The following is a 19,701-nucleotide window of genomic DNA, read 5'->3' on the forward strand; positions in this document are numbered from 1 at the left end:
AAGACACAGCCCTAGTGGAATGAGCCGTAATTCTTTCAGGAGGCTGCTGTCCAGCAGTCTCATACGCCAGACGGATGATACTCTTCAGCCAAGAAGAAAGAGAGGTGGCCGTAGCTTTCTGACCCCTACGCTTTCCAGAAAAAACAACAAATAATGAAGATGATTGACGGAATTCTTTAGTCGCCTGTTAGTAAAACTTCAGGGCACAGACCACGTCCAAGTTATGCAATAGACTCTCCTTCTTAGAGGAAGGATTAGGACATAATGAAGGAACAACAATTTCCTGATTAATATTCTTATTAGAAACAACCTTAGGAAGGAAACCAGGTTTGGTACGTAAAACCACCTTATCAGAATGGAAGATAAGATAAGGTGAATCACATTGTAACGCTGAAAGCTCAGAAACTCTATGAGCAGAAGAAATAGCAACCAAAAATAAAACTTTCCAAGATAACAACTTAATTTCTATGGAATGCATGGGTTCAAATGGAACCCCTTGAAGAACATTAAGAACTAAATTCAAACTCCAGGGTGGAGCAATTGGTCTAAACACATGCTTGATTCTGGTCAGAGTCTGACAAAAGGACTGAACGTCTGGAACATCTGCCAAACGTTTGTGTAGTAAAATCGACAAAGCAGAAATTTGTCCCTTTAAGGAACTTGCTGATAACCCCTTCCTCAATCCCTCTTGGAGAAAAGATAAAATCCTGAGAATCCTAACTCTACTCCATGAGTATCCCTTGGATTCGCACCAATAAAGATATTTACGCCATATCTTATGGTAGATCTTTCTAGTAACAGGCTTACGTGCCTGAATCAAGGTATCAATGACCGAATCAGAGAACCCATGCTTAGATAAAATCAAGCGTTCAATCTCCAAGCAGTCAGTTGCAGAGAAACTAGATTCGGGTGTTGGAAGGGTCCCTGAATGAGAAGGTCCTGCCTCAATGGAAGCTTCCACGGCAGCAGAGAAGACATGTCCACTAGATCAGCATACCAAGTCCTGCGAGACCACGCAGGTGCGATTAGAATTACTGAAGCCCTCTCCTGTTTGATCCGAGCAATCACCCGGTGCAGGAGAGCAAACGGTGGAAACACATAAGCTAGGTTGAACGACCAAGGCACTGCCAAGGCATTTATTAGTTCGGCTTGAGGATCCCGTGACCTGGATCCGGATCTTGGAAGCTTGGCATTCTGATGAGATGCCATCAGATCCAACTCCGGTATGCCCCATCTGAGGATCAGAGTGGCAAAGATCTCCGGATGGAGTTCCCACTCCCCCAAATGAAACGTCTGTCTGCTTAAAAAATCCGCTTCCCAGTTGTCCACTCCTGGGATGTAGATTGCTGACAGATAACAAGAGTGGGCCTCAGCCCACCAAATTATCTTGGATACTTCTGTCATCGCTAAGGAACTCCTTGTTCTTCCCTGATAATGGATGTAAGCCACAGTCGTGATGTTGTCCAACTGAAAGCGAATGAATTTGGCCGAAGCCAACTGAGGCCACGCCTGAAGTGCATTGAATATTGCTCTCAATTCCAGAATATAGATTGGAAGAAGTGACTCTGACTGAGTCCACACACCCTGAGCCTTCAGGGAATTCCAGACTGCACCCCAACCTAGTAGACTGGCGTCCGTCGTCACTATCACCCATGAGGGTCTGCGGAAGCACGTCCCTTGGGACAGATGATCCTGCGACAACCACCAAAGAAGAGAGTCTCTTGTCTCCTGATCCAGATCTATCTGAGGAGACAAATTTGCATGATCTTCATTCCACTGTCTGAGCATGCTCAGCTGTAGTGGTCTGAGATGAAAACGAGCAAACGGAATGATGTCCTTTGCCGCCAACATCAACCCAATTACTTCCATGCACTGGGCCACTGATGGCCGAGGATTTCACTGAAGGGCTCGGCATGTATTTAGAATCTTTAACTTTCTGACCTCCTTCAAGAAGATTTTCATAGATATGGAATCTATAAGCGTTCACAAGAAGGGAACCCTTGTCTGTGGAACTAAGGAACTCTTTTCTAGATTCACCTTCCACCCATGAGTCCTCAAAAAGGACAGAACCATGTCCGTATGAGACTTTGTCAGATGGTAAGATGACGCCTGTATCAGAATATCATCCAGATAAGGCGCCACTGCAATGCCCTGCGGCCTGAGAACCGCCAGAAGGGACCCTAGAACCTTCGTGAAGATCCTGGGTGCTGTGGCCAACCCGAAGGGAAGAGCCACAAACTGAAAATGTTTGTCCAGAAAAGCAAACCTTAGGAACTGATAATGATCCTTGTGGATAGGAATATGAAGGTATGCATCCTTCAAGTCCACGGTAGTCATATATTGACCCTCCTGGATCAATGGCAGAATTGTTCGAATAGTCTCCATCTTGAAGGATGGGACTCTGAGAAACTTGTTTAGACTTTTTAGATCTAAAATAGGTCGAAACGTGCCCTCTTTTTTGGGGACCACGAAAAGATTGGAGTAAAACCCCAGTATTGGAACAGGACGAATTACTCCCATAGTAGAGAGGTCTTTTACACAACGTAAGAACGCCTCTCTTTTTATCTGGTCTACAGACAATCATGAAAGAACAAATCTCCCCCTTGGGAGAGAACTTTTGAATTCCAGTTGATACCCGTGGATCACGATTTCCAGTGCCCAGGGGTCCTGAACATCTCTTACCCAAGCCTGGGCAAAGAGAGAAAGTCTGCCCACTACTAGATCCGGTCCCAGATCGGGGGCCACCCCTTCATGCTGTCTTGGTAGCAGCAGCGGGCTTCTTGGGTTGTTTACCCTTTTTCCAAGCCTGGTTGGGTCTCCAGACAGGCTTGGCCTGAGCAAAAGTCCCTTCCTCTTTAGCGGAAGAAGAGGGGACTCCTTTGAAGTTCCGAAAGGAACGAAAATTATTTTGTTTACCCCTCAGTTTAGCTGTCTTATCCTGAGGCAGGAGATGACCCTTACCTCCCGTGATGTCAGAAACGATTTCTTTCAAGTCAGGCCCGAATAGGGTTTTTCCTTTGAAAGGAATAGCCAAAATCTTTGACTTAGATGACACATCAGCAGACCAGGATTTTAACCATAACGCTCTACGTGCTAAAATGGCAAATCCGGCATTCTTAGCAGCCAATTTGGCAATCTGAAAGGCGGCATCTGTAATAAAAGAATTAGCCAGCTTAAGAGCCTTAATTCTATAAAAAATATCCTCTAAAGGAGTCTCAGTCTTAAGAGACTCTTCTAATGCATCAAACCAGAAGGCCGCCGCAGTGGTAACTGGTACAATGCCGGCCGTCGGTTGTAAAAGGTAACCCTGATGAATAAACAATTTCTTTAGAAGACCCTCCAATTTCTTATCCATAGGGTCTTTGAAAGCACAACTGTCCTCAATAGGAATAGTTGTACGCTTAGCCAGGGTAGAAATAGCTCCCTCCACCTTAGGGACTGTTTGCCAGGAGTCCCGAATAGTGTCAGATATGGGATACATTTTCTTAAAATTAGGAGAAGGGGAGAACGGGATACCCGGTCTGTCCCATTCCCTCTTAACAATCTCCGAAATTCTCTTAGGAACCGGAAAAACATCCGTGTAAGCAGGGACCTCTAAATATTTGTCCATCTTACACAATTTCTCTGGTGGCACCCCAATAGAGTCACAGTCATCTAGAGTCGCTAGGACCTCCCGAAGCAACAGGGGGAAGTGTTCAAGCTTAATTATAAAGGACATAACATCTGAGTCTGTCTGAGGCAACACACTTCCCAAATCGGAAGGTTCCCCCTCAGACAGAAGCTCCCTGACCCCCAATTCAGATCCCTGTGAGGGTACATCGGAAATAGCTAACAAGGCATCAGAGGACTCAGTATTCACATTAACTGCTGTCCTGCTACGTTTGCCCTGTAACACTGGCAACTTAGATAATACCTCTGTAAGGGTAGTTGACATAACTGCAGCCATATCCTGCAGAGTAAAGGAATTAGATGCGGTTGAGGAACCCGGCGTCGCTTGTGTGGGTGTTAAAGGTTGTGACGCTTGGGGAGAATTTGGCGGCATACCCCGATTTTCAACAGACTGAGAATAATCCTTAGCCTTAAATAAAATTTGAGTTTTACATTGTAAGGCCCTTTCAGTACATGAAGTACAAAAAGTAAGTGGGGGTACCACAATGGCATCTAAACACATAGAACAAGTGATTTCCTCAAGTTCAGACATGTTAAACAGACTAGCAATAGCAATAATAGTCATTCTTAGCTTTATTTATTGACCTCTTAAGGCAAAAAAACATACAAAAAAACTTTACATAAAAAGTGTACTGCGCCTTTGTTACGGTTACCCTTAGTCTCGCTGAGAGATGGACCGCTTAGTAGCCTGGATTCCTATTGCTGAAGAGGGGAGAAACTGCTTTCCATAGTATTCTATATGAGTCTCGCAAATGTAGAATAATCCCCCTTAGCTGTAGTACAGCTAGGATACCCTTCTGCCCACAAAAACGAGTCAACGCTGCGATTGAGGGACAACCAAGAACTGAGGACTGGGATGCCCAGCCTGCTTTTTATTTAGGTTACATGCACACAGGGCACTCCCAGGGGGGGAAGCATAAAATCCCCCATCACACATTTAGACAAAGCCCTTGGACAGGCCACCGCAGATAACAAGTACACACAAGAAAACAATTGAGTCCTTCTTATCACCTAGCAGTGAATGCTTATCACAAACTTAATTACAGTACACAATATGCTAGGAAACCTGCCTCAGAAAATAGTTTTCTCAAAACTGAACAGAGTTAACCCTTTATGAAATGATACTTGTTACAGTTTTCTTGGAGCCCTTCTTAGGCGCTGGCTTGGCTGGTTCAGGCATTGCTGCTGGGAAATAAGTTTTTTCACAACAAAATAACTAATGCTTCTGTAACAGTGCTCCCTTTCTGTGGAACACTCTGGCAGACACGGTCTGACCCCTTTTCGGGGCAGACTAAGGCTGTCCAGACCGCTGGTTATGCGGGGCTGAGGTCGGTTTGTCTGGACAACCCGTCGGCGTTGCCATTCTGTTTCCCAGGTCTGTAAGTAATGGTGAAATTGAAGGGTTGCAACGATAAACTCCAACGTAATAGCCTGCCATTATCTCCAGAGACCCGGTTCAGCCACACCAACGGGTTATGGTCGGTAACCAGAGTGAACTCCTGCCCATATAAATAGGGAGTCAATTTCTTTAATGCCCACACCAAAGCCAAACACTCCTTTTCAACCGCTGCATAGCTGACTTCGCGGGGCAGGAGCTTCCGGCTGATGTAGGCAACTGGATGCTCCCCTCCATCTTCGCCTACTTGGCTGAGGACGGCTCCCAGCCCGAACATGGAAGCATCTGTGTGGACGATAAAACGTTTGTTAAGGGCTGGAGCCGCCAAGACAGGAGCGTTAATTAGAGCATTTTTGAGAGCCTGGAAAGCCGTTTCACAGTGGGGAGACCACAGGACCTGTCGAGGTAAGTTCTTCTTGGTCAAGTCAGTCAGGGGTTTGGCAAGTGTGCTGTAGTCTGGTACGAACCGTCTATAGTACCCTGCCGTGCCCAGGAAGGCTAGGACCTGAGTCTTAGTGATGGGGGTGGGCCAATTGGCGACAGCTTCTATCTTGGCCGGCTCTGGTCGCTGCTTTCCACACCCCACCCGGTGACCCAGGTACTGTACCTCGGCCATCCCAAAGTGGCATTTTTCTGGCTTCAGAGTCAGGCCAGCAGCCCGGATCTGATCCAGAACCATTCCTATGTGAGCTAAGTGGTCCTCCCATGACTCACTGTGGATCGCTATGTCGTCCAGGTAGGCGCAAGCAAAACTCTGGAAGCCATCCAGGAGCCTATCCACCAAGCGCTGGAATGTAGCTGGGGCATTCTTCATCCCAAACGGCATTACCCTAAACTGATATAAGCCGAATGGGGTGACGAATGCCGACTTGGGGATAGCCTCCGGGGCCAGGGGAATCTGCCAGTAACCTTTGCAGAGGTCAATAGTGGTCAGGTAATTTCCCCTGGCTATACGATCGAGTAGCTCGTCTACCCTGGGCATAGGGTACGCGTCCGTCACGGTCTTTTCATTGAGCCTCCGATAGTCTACGCAGAACCGGGTGGTCCCATCTTTCTTGGGCACCAAGACAACTGGGGAGGCCCAGGGACTATCGGAGGGCTCAATTACCCCGAGTTGGAGCATCTCATCGATCTCCTTCTTCATTCCTATCCTAACTGCTTCGGGGATTCGGTACGGAGCCTGGCGCAAGGGAGCTTGTCCCGGAGTATCTACCTGGTGGGTGGTTAAAGTAGTGTACCCTGGCTTCGGGGAGAAGGTGAGGTGTTTGGACTGTAGGAGTTGGTTGAGCTGCTCCCTTTCAGTGGGGCTAAGTCGGTCTCCTATCTGAACCTGAGCCACTATACCTGTGGGGAGACTCTTTTCTAATAGGTCTGGAATGGGTAGACTGTCGGGGCCTTCCTGAGGGGAACAACATATGGCCGTCACGTTCTCTGGTCGCTCAAAATATTCCTTGAGCATGTTTACATGGAATGTCTTTCTAAGATTGTTGTCGTGGCAGCTAGCTATCACATAAGTGGTGTCTCCCCTTTTCTCTACGATCTGGTAGGGGCCCTGCCAGGACGCCTGCAATTTGTCTGTCTTCACCGGCTTAAGTACTAACACCTTTTGTCCTATGGTAAAGATTCTCTTTCGGGCCCCCCGATCGTACCATACTTTCTGTCTTCTCTGGGCCGACTGGAGATTAGCCCGCACGGATTTGGCTAATTGCTCCATTCGGTCCCTGAGTTCCAGCACGTATGGCACAATGGGGACACCGTCAGTCTCCATCTCTCCCTCCCAGTGCTCCCGGATCAGGTTTAGGGGTCCCCGTACCTTTCTTCCGTAGAGCAACTCAAAGGGAGAGAACCCTGTCGTTTCCTGGGGCACCTCCCGATAAGCAAAAAGGAGGTGCGGCAGGAAGCGTTCCCAGTCTCGGTATTCCTGAGTGAACGTCTTGAGCATTTGCTTGAGGGTCCCATTGAACCTCTCACACAGCCCGTTCGTCTGGGGGTGGTATGGGGAGCTCAGGAGGGACTTAATTTTGCAAACCTGCCAGAGTTGTTGGGTCAATTGAGCCGTAAATTGGGTGCCTCGGTCGGATAGGATTTCTTTTGGAAATCCTACCCGGGAGAATACCTGTACTAGTGCATTCGCTACCGTATCCGCTTGTATGTTGGATAGGGCGACAGCCTCTGGGTACCTGGTAGCGTAGTCCACTACGGTAAGAATGTAGCGCTTACCGGAGGGACTAGGGGTAGCCAGTGGTCCCACTAGGTCAATAGCAACCCGGCTGAAGGGTTCCTCTACAATGGGCATATTTACTAGATGGGCTTTAGGGTGATCGCCTCGCCTTCCTACTCGTTGACACACATCGCAGGTGTTACAGTAAGTTCTAACGTCGGCGTGTACCCCTGGCCAAAAGAACGTGTGAGTAATGCGGTGTAGGGTACGGGTTACAGCTAGGTGGCCTGCTAAGGGGATGTCATGGCCTATCTTGAGGATTTCTTGACGGTATTTGTGGGGCACTACCAGCTGTCGCCTACGCTGTCCCCTTTTCTCTGTCCAGCGGTATAGTTTCCCTTTTTCCCATAAGAATGTTTCATTATCTGCCCCGCCCCCTCCGGTCTCTGCTCGTTCCCGGTACTTTTGTAAGGTCGGGTCAGTCTTAGACTCTGTCTCGAAAGCATCTGGGGTGTCCCAGGGTATGGGGCCTAACATGTCAGGCAATGTCGGGGTAGGTCTTACCTGTGTCTCCCGCACTGGTGAGAGTTCTCGCTCCGTCCGGGCTTGGGCCCGTGTAGTCACTGGGTCCGCCTCGTTGTTGCATACTGGAGCATAGGCAGAAGTCATGGGGCCCAAATCATTGCCCAGTAGTACTTCGGCAGGTAAATTATCCATTATGCCCACGTTCACAGCCCCCTTTCCCGCTCCCCAATCAAGATGCACTTTAGCTGTTGGAATTTTGTACACATCCCCCCCCGCCACTCTAACGGCCACAGTCTGTCCAGATCGCTTGTGCTCCGGCACCAAATGACTCTGTACCAGCGTGATAGTAGCCCCTGTGTCTCTCAATCCCTCGGTAGATCGCCCCTCGAGCCATACCTTCTGCCGATGGTGCTGGCGGTTATCTGAGGCAGCATATACAGGGTCCGCCTCGTGAAGCGGCCCCAAATATTCCTCCATAGGGGCCTCTTGGTTAACACAGAGGGTCCGGGCCGGACGATATGCCCCAGAGGGGTAATTGTAATTCCTGGGTGTCTGGTGCGTATTAAGGGGGCAGCTAGCCATGAAATGCCCTGGTTGCTTGCATCGGTGGCAAGTCGGTCTGGGACGCTCAGAGCTGTTATTGGGTGGTCCTGAGTGTCGGGCGGGCCCTGCGGGCACCGGGGCTCGGAATTCAGCACGAGGGGGTGCACGGTAAACCTCTCTGGGTTCGTGAAGACGGGAGTCATAATGTTCATCGGCCAATTTGGCTGCTTCTTCTAAGGTAGAAGGTCGCCTGTCTCGCAGCCATTCCTTCCCTTGCTGTTCCATGCCATTATAAAAATGTTCTAAGAGAAACAATTGTAAAATTTCCTCACCAGTCACCGCTTTACTTCCGCTCATCCAGTGATTTGCCGCTCTCCGCATTCGGTGCGCCCATTCCATATGGGTATCGTTAGGCTTCTTTTTCGTGCCCCGAAACTGTCGGCGATACGCGTCCGGAGTTACTGCGTACCGTCGCAACAGTGTCTCCTTAACTAGCTCATACTGTGTCACTTCCTCAGCACCCAGAGTACGAAAGGCTTCCAGGGCTCGCCCGGATAGTTTCCCAGACAATATCGTGGGCCACTCCCTGTTGGGAATCTGGTGCAGGGCACATTGCCTTTCGAAGTCCGCCAAATATTCATCAATCCCTGTCTCGCTCTCTAGGAAGGGTCGAAATGCCGCATAGGGTATCTTGGGCCTCCCAGCATTTTCGACAGGGATGATTACCTGCGGGGCTTCAGCATTGCGGTGTGCATTCGCTAGGTTGAGTTCGTGGGCTCGAGTCTCTCGTATATCCTTGTCCGCTTCCGCCATCAACTGCTGTACCAATTCCATGGAGGGGTTCGGCCCGTACAGTGAGAGCCTCTCCCGAACAATCCTGGTTTTTTCGTCACTAATCGTGGTCGGTGTTTCCGCCATTGTGAAGCTCTGATCCAGTTCGGTCAATTCTGCGATCAGCTCTCTCCTCGGCCGGTTGCTGGCGTACCCCCCTCTGCTTTCAAGTAAATCCTTTAGGGTTGTACGCTTCAATTTTTCGTAAGCGCTCTCCATCCGTTCTGTACCTCTCCTAGGAAATCCAGGAAAAATCCCACCGCTGCCGCCAAATGTTACGGTTACCCTTAGTCTCGCTGAGAGATGGACCGCTTAGTAGCCTGGATTCCTATTGCTGAAGAGGGGAGAAACTGCTTTCCATAGTATTCTATATGAGTCTCGCAAATGTAGAATAATCCCCCTTAGCTGTAGTACAGCTAGGATACCCTTCTGCCCACAAAAACGAGTCAACGCTGCGATTGAGGGACAACCAAGAACTGAGGACTGGGATGCCCAGCCTGCTTTTTATTTAGGTTACATGCACACAGGGCACTCCCAGGGGGGGAAGCATAAAATCCCCCATCACACATTTAGACAAAGCCCTTGGACAGGCCACCGCAGATAACAAGTACACACAAGAAAACAATTGAGTCCTTCTTATCACCTAGCAGTGAATGCTTATCACAAACTTAATTACAGTACACAATATGCTAGGAAACCTGCCTCAGAAAATAGTTTTCTCAAAACTGAACAGAGTTAACCCTTTATGAAATGATACTTGTTACAGTTTTCTTGGAGCCCTTCTTAGGCGCTGGCTTGGCTGGTTCAGGCATTGCTGCTGGGAAATAAGTTTTTTCACAACAAAATAACTAATGCTTCTGTAACAGCCTTTAAATAATAAAAGCGCAACAATTTTTCTGTTATCCTTAAAACAGCATTTATGGCAATGAAAATTATTTTAATGTGCCCAAAGTACTCTATCAGTATTGCATCCACTTGCTGAGATGTGTAAGAAAAAAAATATAACATCGATTTAACAGTTATTTATTTATTATGTTTATTCCGGCCCCTGCACCACGCCACAGCTCTGCTGTGGCGCCTACCTGCCCCCGGAATACACTGCTGCTGTTTGAGAAGCTTTTCAGGCCCTTTGAAAGTCAAGACAACTTAGGCCCCACCGGAGCTTAGGACTCTGCTGCCTATGTTATCCGGAAGATACTGCGCGTCTGAGCGCGCAAAAATAGGCCCCGCCCACCGTGGGCGTAACTCTAGCCTGACTAAGACCCGCATGGGTCGCAAAGAAAAAACCAAACATGCTGTTATCCAAATAAAAATAAGCCATGTGCCCCTCTTGTATACACTGAAACATCGTAAAAACATTGCACTCCCTCAGACCAGTGATAAAAATAACGACCGCCCTTAAGCAAAAGCCGCAGCTCCCAGCGTCTAGCCCCCCTTGAATAAGCCTCAAAGATACAGGGAGTGCAGAATTATTAGGCAAGTTGTATTTTTGAGGATTAATTTTATTATTGAACAACAACCATGTTCTCAATGAACCCAAAAAACTCATTAATATCAAAGCTGAATATTTTTGGAAGTAGTTTTTAGTTTGTTTTTAGTTTTAGCTATTTTAGGGGGATATCTGTGTGTGCAGGTGACTATTACTGTGCATAATTATTAGGCAACTTAACAAAAAACAAATATATACCCATTTCAATTATTTATTTTTACCAGTGAAACCAATATAACATCTCAACATTCACAAATATAAATTTCTGACATTCAAAAACAAAACAAAAACAAATCAGTGACCAATATAGCCACCTTTCTTTGCAAGGACACTCAAAAGCCTGCCATCCATGGATTCTGTCATTGCGTGCAGCAGCAACCACAGCCTCCCAGACACTGTTCAGAGAGGTGTACTGTTTTCCCTCCTTGTAAATCTCACATTTGATGATGGACCACACGTTCTCAATGGGGTTCAGATCAGGTGAACAAGGAGGCCATGTCATTAGATTTTCTTCTTTTATACCCTTTCTTGCCAGCCACGCTGTGGAGTACTTGGACGCGTGTAATGGAGCATTGTCCTGCATGAAAATCATGTTTTTCTTGAAGGATGCAGACTTCTTCCTGTACCACTGCTTGAAGAAGGTGTCTTCCAGAAACTAGCAGTAGGACTGGGTGTTGAGCTTGACTCCATCCTCAACCCGAAAAGGCCCCACAAGCTCATCTTTGATGATACCAGCCCAAACCAGTACTCCACCTCCACCTGGCGTCTGAGTCGGACTGGAGCTCTCTGCCCTTTACCAATCCAGCCACGGGCCCATCCATCTGGCCCATCAAGACTCACTCTCATTTCATCAGTCCATAAAACCTTAGAAAAATCAGTCTTGAGATATTTCTTGGCCCAGTCTTGACGTTTCAGCTTGTGTGTCTTGTTCAGTGGTGGTCGTCTTTCAGCCTTTCTTACCTTGGCCATGTCTCTAAGTATTGCACACCTTGTGCTTTTGGGCACTCCAGTGATGTTGCAGCTCTGAAATATGGCCAAACTGGTGGCAAGTGGCATCTTGGCAGCTGCACGCTTGACTTTTCTCAGTTCATGGGCAGTTATTTTGCGCCTTGGTTTTTCCACACGCTTCTTGCGACCCTGTTGACTATTTTGAATGAAACGCTTGATTGTTCGATGATCACGCTTCAGAAGCTTTGCAATTTTAAGAGTGCTGCATCCCTCTGCAAGATATCTCACTATTTTTGACTTTTCTGAGCCTGTCAAGTCCTTCTTTTGACCCATTTTGCCAAAGGAAAGGAAGTTGCCTACTGATATAGGGTGTTGATGTCATTAGACCACACCCCTTCTCATTACAGAGATGCACATCACCTAATATGCTTAATTGGTAGTAGGCTTTCGAGCCTATACAGCTTGGAGTAAGACAACATGCATAAAGAGGATGATGTGGTCAAAATACTCATTTGCCTAATAATTCTGCACTCCCTGTATATTTTACATACTTTGGCAATCAATATAAAGGGATTCCAGGTACACCATTTCCTTACATATAGTACCCCTCCCCATATATGGAATAATATCAGCCTGTTCTGATGCATCAAGTCTCCCCAGAAACAAAAGACTGAACATACCTCAATGCTGCTTGTAGCAAGACACCGTTCTCCACACTGAAGATTTTTCTCACACTACCTTCAGCTGTGCTGTGGGAACCATCATGGATCTTAGATAACGTTTGCTAAGATCATCAACATCAGGGCAGAAAAACATAATTTATGCTTACCTGATAAATTTATTTCTCTTGCAGTGTAGTCAGTCCACGGGTCATCCATTACTTATGGAATATATCTCTTCCTAACAGGAAGCTGCAAGAGGATCACCCAAGCAGAGCTGCTATATAGCTCCTCCCCTCACATGTCATATTCAGTCATTCGACCAAAGCAGACGAGAAAGGAGAAACCATAGGGTGCAGTGGTGACTGGAGTTTAATTAAAATTTAGATCTGCCTTAAAGACAGGGCGGGCCGTGGACTGACTACACTACAAGAGAAATAAATTTATCAGGTAAGCATAAATTATGTTTTCTCTTGTTAAGTGTAGTCAGTCCACGGGTCATCCATTACTTATGGAATACCAATACCAAAGCTAAAGTACACGGATGAAGGGAGGGACAAGGCAGGAACATTAAACAGAAGGAACCACTGCCTGAAGTACCTTTCTCCCAAAAATAGCCTCCGAAGAAGCAAAAGTGTCAAATTTGTAAAATTTTGAAAAGGTGTGAAGCGAAGACCAAGTCGCAGCCTTGCAAATCTGTTCAACAGAGGCCTCATTTTTAAAGGCCCAGGTGGAAGCCACAGCTCTAGTAGAATGAGCTGTAATCCTTTCAGGAGGCTGCTGTCCAGCAGTCTCATAGGCTAAACGTATTATGCTACGAAGCCAAAAAGAGAGAGAGGTAGCCGAAGCCTTTTGACCTCTTCTCTGTCCAGAGTAAACGACAAACAGGGAAGAAGTTTGACGAAAATCTTTAGTTGCCTGCAAATAGAACTTCAGGGCACGGACTACGTCCAGATTATGCAAAAGTCGTTCCTTCTTTGAAGAAGGGTTAGGACACAGTGATGGAACAACAATCTCTTGATTGATATTCCTGTTAGTAACTACCTTAGGTAAGAACCCAGGTTTAGTACGCAGAACTACCTTGTCTGAATGAAAAATCAGATAAGGAGAATCACAATGTAAGGCAGATAACTCAGAGACTCTTCGAGCCGAGGAAATAGCCATCAAAAACAAAACCTTCCAGGATAACAGCTTGATATCAATGGAATGAAGGGGTTCAAATGGAACGCCTTGAAGAACATTAAGAACTAAGTTTAAGCTCCACGGCGGAGCAACAGTCTTAAACACAGGCTTAATCCTAGTTAAAGCCTGACAGAAAGCCTGAACGTCTGGAACTTCAGCCAGACGTTTGTGTAGAAGAATAGACAGAGCAGAAATCTGTCCCTTTAACGAACTAGCAGATAAGCCCTTTTCTAAACCCTCTTGTAGAAAGGACAATATCCTAGGAATCCTAACCTTACTCCATGAATAACTCTTGGATTCGCACCAATATAAATATTTACGCCATATCTTATGGTAAATTTTTCTGGTAACAGGCTTCCTAGCCTGTATTAAGGTATCAATAACCGACTCCGAGAAGCCACGCTTTGATAGAATCAAGCGTTCAATCTCCATGCAGTCAGCCTCAGAGAAATTAGATTTGGATGGTTGAAAGGACCCTGAATTAGAAGGTCCTGTCTCAGAGGCAGAGACCACGGTGGACAGGACGACATGTCCACTAGGTCTGCATACCAGGTCCTGCGTGGCCACGCAGGCGCTATCAGAATCACCGAAGCTCTCTCCTGTTTGATCTTGGCAATCAAACGAGGAAGCATCGGGAATGGTGGAAACACATAAGCCATGTTGAAGACCCAAGGGGCTGTCAGAGCATATATCAGCACCGCTCCCGGGTCCCTGGACCTGGATCCGTAACAAGGAAGCTTGGCGTTCTGGCGAGACGCCATGAGATCCAGATCTGGTTTGCCCCAACGATGAATCAGTTGAGCAAAGACCTCCGGATGAAGTTCCCACTCCCCCGGATGAAAAGTCTGGCGACTTAGAAAATCCGCCTCCCAGTTCCCACGCCTGGGATGTAGATCGCTGACAGGTGGCAAGAGTGAGACTCTGCCCAGCGAATTATCTTTGAGACTTCAAACATCGCTAGGGAACTTCTGGTTCCCCCTTGATGGTTGATGTAAGCCACAGTCGTGATGTTGTCCGACTGAAATCTGATGAACCTCAGAGTTGCTAACTGAGGCCAAGCTAGGAGAGCATTGAATATTGCTCTTAATTCCAGAATATTTATTGGGAGGAGTTTCTCCTCCTGAGTCCATAATCCCTGAGCTTTCAGGGAGTTCCAGACTGCGCCCCAGCCTAGAAGGCTGGCGTCTGTTGTTACAATCGTCCAATCTGGCCTGCGAAAGGTCATCCCCTTGGACAGATGTGGCTGAGAAAGCCACCATAGAAGAGAATCTCTGGTCTCTTGATCCAGATTTAGTAGGGGGGATAAATCTGAGTAATCCCCGTTCCACTGACTTAGCATGCACAATTGCAGCGGTCTGAGATGCAGGCGCGCAAATGGTACTATGTCCATTGCCGCTACCATTAAGCCGATTACTTCCATGCACTGAGCTACTGACGGGTGTGGAATGGAATGAAGGACACGGCAAGCATTTAGAAGTTTTGATAACCTGGCCTCTGTCAGGTAAACTTTCATCTCTACAGAATCTATAAGAGTCCCTAGAAAGTGAACTCTTGTAAGTGGTAATAGAGAACTCTTTTCCACGTTCACCTTCCACCCATGTGACCTCAGAAATGCCAGAACTATCTCTGTATGAGACTTGGCAGTTTGAAAACTTGACGCTTGTATCAGAATGTCGTCTAGGTACGGAGTCACCGCTATGCCTCGCGGTCTTAGTACCGCCAGAAGTGAGCCCAGAACTTTTGTAAAGATTCTTGGAGCCGTAGTTAATCCGAAGGGAAGAGCTACAAACTGGTAATGCCTGTCTAGGAAAGCAAATCTTAGGTATCGATAATGATCCTTGTGAATCGGTATGTGAAGGTAGGCATCCTTTAAGTCCACTGTGGTCATGTACTGACCCTCTTGGATCATGGGAAGGATGGTTCGAATAGTTTCCATTTTGAATGATGGAACTCTTAGAAATTTGTTTAGGATTTTTAAGTCCAAGATTGGTCTGAAGGTTCCCTCTTTCTTGGGAACCACAAATAGATTTGAATAGAATCCCTGCCCGTGTTCCGTCCGCGGAACTGGGTGGATCACCCCCATTAGTAAGAGGTCTTGTACACAGCGTAGAAACGCCTCTTTCTTTATTTGGTTTGCTGATAACCTTGAAAGATGAAATCTCCCTCGCGGAGGAGAAGTTTTGAAGTCCAGGAGATATCCCTGAGATATGATCTCCAACGCCCAGGGATCCTGGACATCTCTTGCCCAAGCCTGGGCGAAGAGAGAAAGTCTGCCCCCCACTAGATCCGTTTCCGGATAGGGGGCCCTCTCTTCATGCTGTCTTGGGGGCAGCAGCAGGTTTCTTGGCCTGCTTGCCCTTGTTCCAGGACTGGTTAACTTTCCAGCCCTGCCTGTAACGAGCAACAGCTCCTTCCTGTTTTGGAGCGGAGGAAGTTGATGCTGCTCCTGCCTTGAAGTTACGAAAGGCACGAAAATTAGACTGTTTGGCCTTTGATTTGGCCCTGTCCTGAGGTAGAGCATGGCCCTTACCTCCCGTAATGTCAGCTATAATTTCTTTCAAGCCGGGCCCGAATAAGGTCTGCCCTTTGAAAGGAATATTAAGCAATTTAGATTTAGAAGTCACGTCAGCTGACCAGGATTTAAGCCATAGCGCTCTGCGCGCTTGGATGGCGAATCCGGAGTTCTTAGCCGTAAGTTTGGTTAAATGTACAACGGCATCAGAAACAAATGCGTTAGCTAGCTTAAGTGCTTTAAGCTTGTTCATAATTTCATCCAATGGAGCTGTGCGAATGGCCTCTTCCAGAGACTCAAACCAGAATGCCGCCGCAGCAGTGACAGGCGCAATGCATGCAAGGGGCTGTAAGATAAAACCTTGTTGAACAAACATTTTCTTAAGGTAACCCTCTAATTTCTTATCCATTGGATCTGAAAAGGCACAACTATCCTCCACCGGGATAGTGGTACGCTTAGCTAAAGTAGAAACTGCTCCCTCCACCTTAGGGACCGTCTGCCATAAGTCTCGTGTGGTGGCGTCTATAGGAAACATTTTCCTAAATATGGGAGGAGGGGAAAAAGGCACACCAGGTCTATCCCACTCCTTGCTAATAATCTCTGTAAGCCCTTTAGGTATAGGAAATACGTCAGTACACACCGGTACCGCATAGTATCTATCCAACCTACATAATTTTTCTGGAATTGCAACCGTGTTACAATCATTCAGAGCCGCTAATACCTCCCCTAGCAATATGCGGAGGTTCTCAAGCTTAAATTTAAAATTAGAAATCTCTGAATCCAGTCTCCCTGGATCAGATCCGTCACCCACAGAATGAAGCTCTCCGTCTTCACGTTCTGCAAACTGTGACGCAGTATCTGACATGGCTCTCACCTCGTCCGCGCGCTCTGTCCTTAACCCAGAGCTATCGCGCTTGCCTCTTAATTCTGGCAATTTAGATAATACTTCTGTCATAACAGTAGCCATGTCTTGCAAAGTGATTTGTAAGGGCCTCCCTGATGTACTTGGCGCCACAAAATCACGCACCTCCTGAGCGGGAGGCGAAGGTACTGACACGTGAGGAGAGTTAGTCGGCATAACTTCCCCCTCGTTGTCTGGTGATAATTTCTTTACATGTAAAGATTGACTTTTATTTAAAGTAGCATCAATGCAATTAGTACACAAATTTCTATTGGGCTCCACATTGGCCTTTAAACATAGTGAACAAAGAGATTCATCTGTGTCAGACATGTTTAAACAGACTAGCAATGAGACTAGCAAGCTTGGAACTACTTTTCTAAATAAATTTACAAGCAATATAAAAAACGCTACTGTGCCTTTAAGAAGCACAAAAAGCTGTCACAGTTGAAATAACAATGAACCAAAATAGTTATAGCAACCAATTTTTCACAGTAAATGTATTAAGTTAGCAAAGGATTGCACCCACCAGTAAATGGATGATTAATCCCTTAATACCCAAAAACGGATAACAATTTAATAATTAACGTTTTTCTCACAGTCAAAACACACTGTCACAGGTCTGCTGTGACTGATTACCTCCCTCAAAATGAATTTTGAAGACCCCTGAGCTCTCTAGAGACGATCTGGATCATGGAGGATGAAGTAGACAGATTGTGACTGAATTTTTACTGCGCAAAAAAAGCGCTAAAATAGGCCCCTCCCACTTATATTACAACAGTGGGGAAGCTCAGAAAACTGTTTCTATGCAGAAAACAAAGATGGCCATGTGGTAAAAATCATGCCCCAATAAGTTTTATCACCAAGTACCTCACAAAAAACGATTAACATGCCAGTAAACGTTTTAAACATACATTTGAAAAGTTATGAATTGTTATTAATAAGCCTGCTACCAGTCGCTTTTACTGCAGTTAAGGCTCATACATTATTTCAGTATTAACAGTATTTTCAGAGTCAATTCCATTCCTTAGAAAAATACATTCAGTGTACACACACTCATCAGCCTAATACCAGTCGCTATCACTGCATTTAAGGCTGAACTTACTTTAAAATGGTATCAGCAGTATTTTCTCAGTCAATTCCATTCCTCAGAAAAATAATTTACTGCACATACCTCATTTGCAGGGGGGCCCTGCATGCTATTCCCCTTCTCTGAAGTTACCTCACTCCTCAGATGAGAACAGCCAGTGGATCTTAGTTACGTCTGCTAAGATCATAGAAAACACAGGCAGATTCTTCTTCTAATGCTGCCTGAGAATAAACAGCACACTCCGGTGCCATTTAAAATAACAAACTTTTGATTGTAGAAATAAACTAAGTTAAAAAACACCACAGACCTCTCACAGCGAACTATCTTTAGTTAGGCTGCAAGAGAATGACTGAATATGACATGTGAGGGGAGGAGCTATATAGCAGCTCTGCTTGGGTGATCCTCTTGCAGCTTCCTGTTAGGAAGAGATATATTCCATAAGTAATGGATGACCCGTGGACTGACTACACTTAACAAGAGAAATAAGATGTCTCCCCTCCTCTTGGGAAGTAATAGACTGAAGATTTCTCCCTGAGAAAAATAGTACTCACTGGCACCATTTTAATAAAAAAACTTCTTGATTGAAGAATCTAAACTAACACCTCACTTTACCTCTTCCTATCACTAACACAGGCAAAGCGAATGACTGGGGGGGAGGAGCTATATATACAGCTCTGCTGTGGTGCTCTTTGCCACTTAAATCCCACAAGTAAGGATGAAATCCGTGGACTCGTCATATCTTGTAAAAGAAAGATAGATAATCCTTTTATTACCCATTCCTCAGTTTTGCACAGAAAACATTGTTATATTAATAACATTTTTACCTCTGTGATTACCTTGTATCTAAGCGTCTTCTGACAGCCCCCTGATCACAACACTTTTTATTTATTATCTATTGACTTGCAATTAAACCAATTAGTGCTTAAGTGCTGTGTTGTGCACAACCCACGGGCGAGAGCACAATGTTATCTATATGGTACACTAGACTCAGAGCTCACATTCAACCCACATATATAAGCACTTACCAAATCCTGCCGTTCACACCTATGCAACATTTCCAGAATTCATCTCTTCCTAACTCAAAAAACTACAAAAATACTTATTCACTCATTTTGTCACACATTGATTATTGCAATCTACTCCTAAATGGCCTTCCAAAACAACGCCTCTCCTCCCTCCAATCTATTATGAATGCTTCTGCTAGACTCATCCACCTAAGTCGCCGATCTACATCAGCTGCTCCGCTCTGCCAGTCTCTACACTGGCTCCCCATATACTCCAGAATACAATTTAAAGTATTAACCCTAACTTACAAAGGACTCAACAGTCTAACTCCAAACTATATTTCCTCTCTCATCGTGAAATATTCCTCATCCCGTCCTCTTCGATCAACCTCTGACCTACTTCTCTCCATTCCTGTTATCTCTATGTCCCACTCCCGCCTCCATGACTTTGCACGTGCTGCTCCTGTACTCTGGAGCTCTCTACCCCGCTCCATAAGACTGTCTCTAACCTTGTATAGCTTCAGACGCTCCTTGAAAACCCACCTATTCAGAGGCGTACCATCTCTCCTCCATCCCACATCCGAACCAAACTAATACATGAATTCCCTGACTCACTGCTGCAACTACAACCGATGTGACAAGCTACCCTAACCTTATGTCTCTGCAACCTAAACCTATAGACTGTGAGCTCTATACTAGATGTGTTTAGTTTTGTTATGTTTTGTATTTTATCACAAATCCTTGTCATTGTATACCCCTATCATTGTACCCAGCGCTACGGAATTTGGCGGCGC

General features: G+C 46.1%; 1 protein-coding gene across 1 annotated transcript in view; it reads right to left on the reverse strand.

Annotated features, from left to right (window-relative positions):
• Nucleotides 1-19,701, reverse strand: part of TARBP1 (TAR (HIV-1) RNA binding protein 1) — a 454,905-nt gene that overhangs the window by 194,139 nt on the left and 241,065 nt on the right. The gene's annotated exons all lie outside the window — the stretch shown is intronic.

The sequence above is a fragment of the Bombina bombina genome, chromosome 4 (genome assembly GCF_027579735.1).
Source record: "Bombina bombina isolate aBomBom1 chromosome 4, aBomBom1.pri, whole genome shotgun sequence".
In the NCBI taxonomy this organism is placed as follows: Eukaryota; Metazoa; Chordata; class Amphibia; order Anura; family Bombinatoridae; genus Bombina; species Bombina bombina.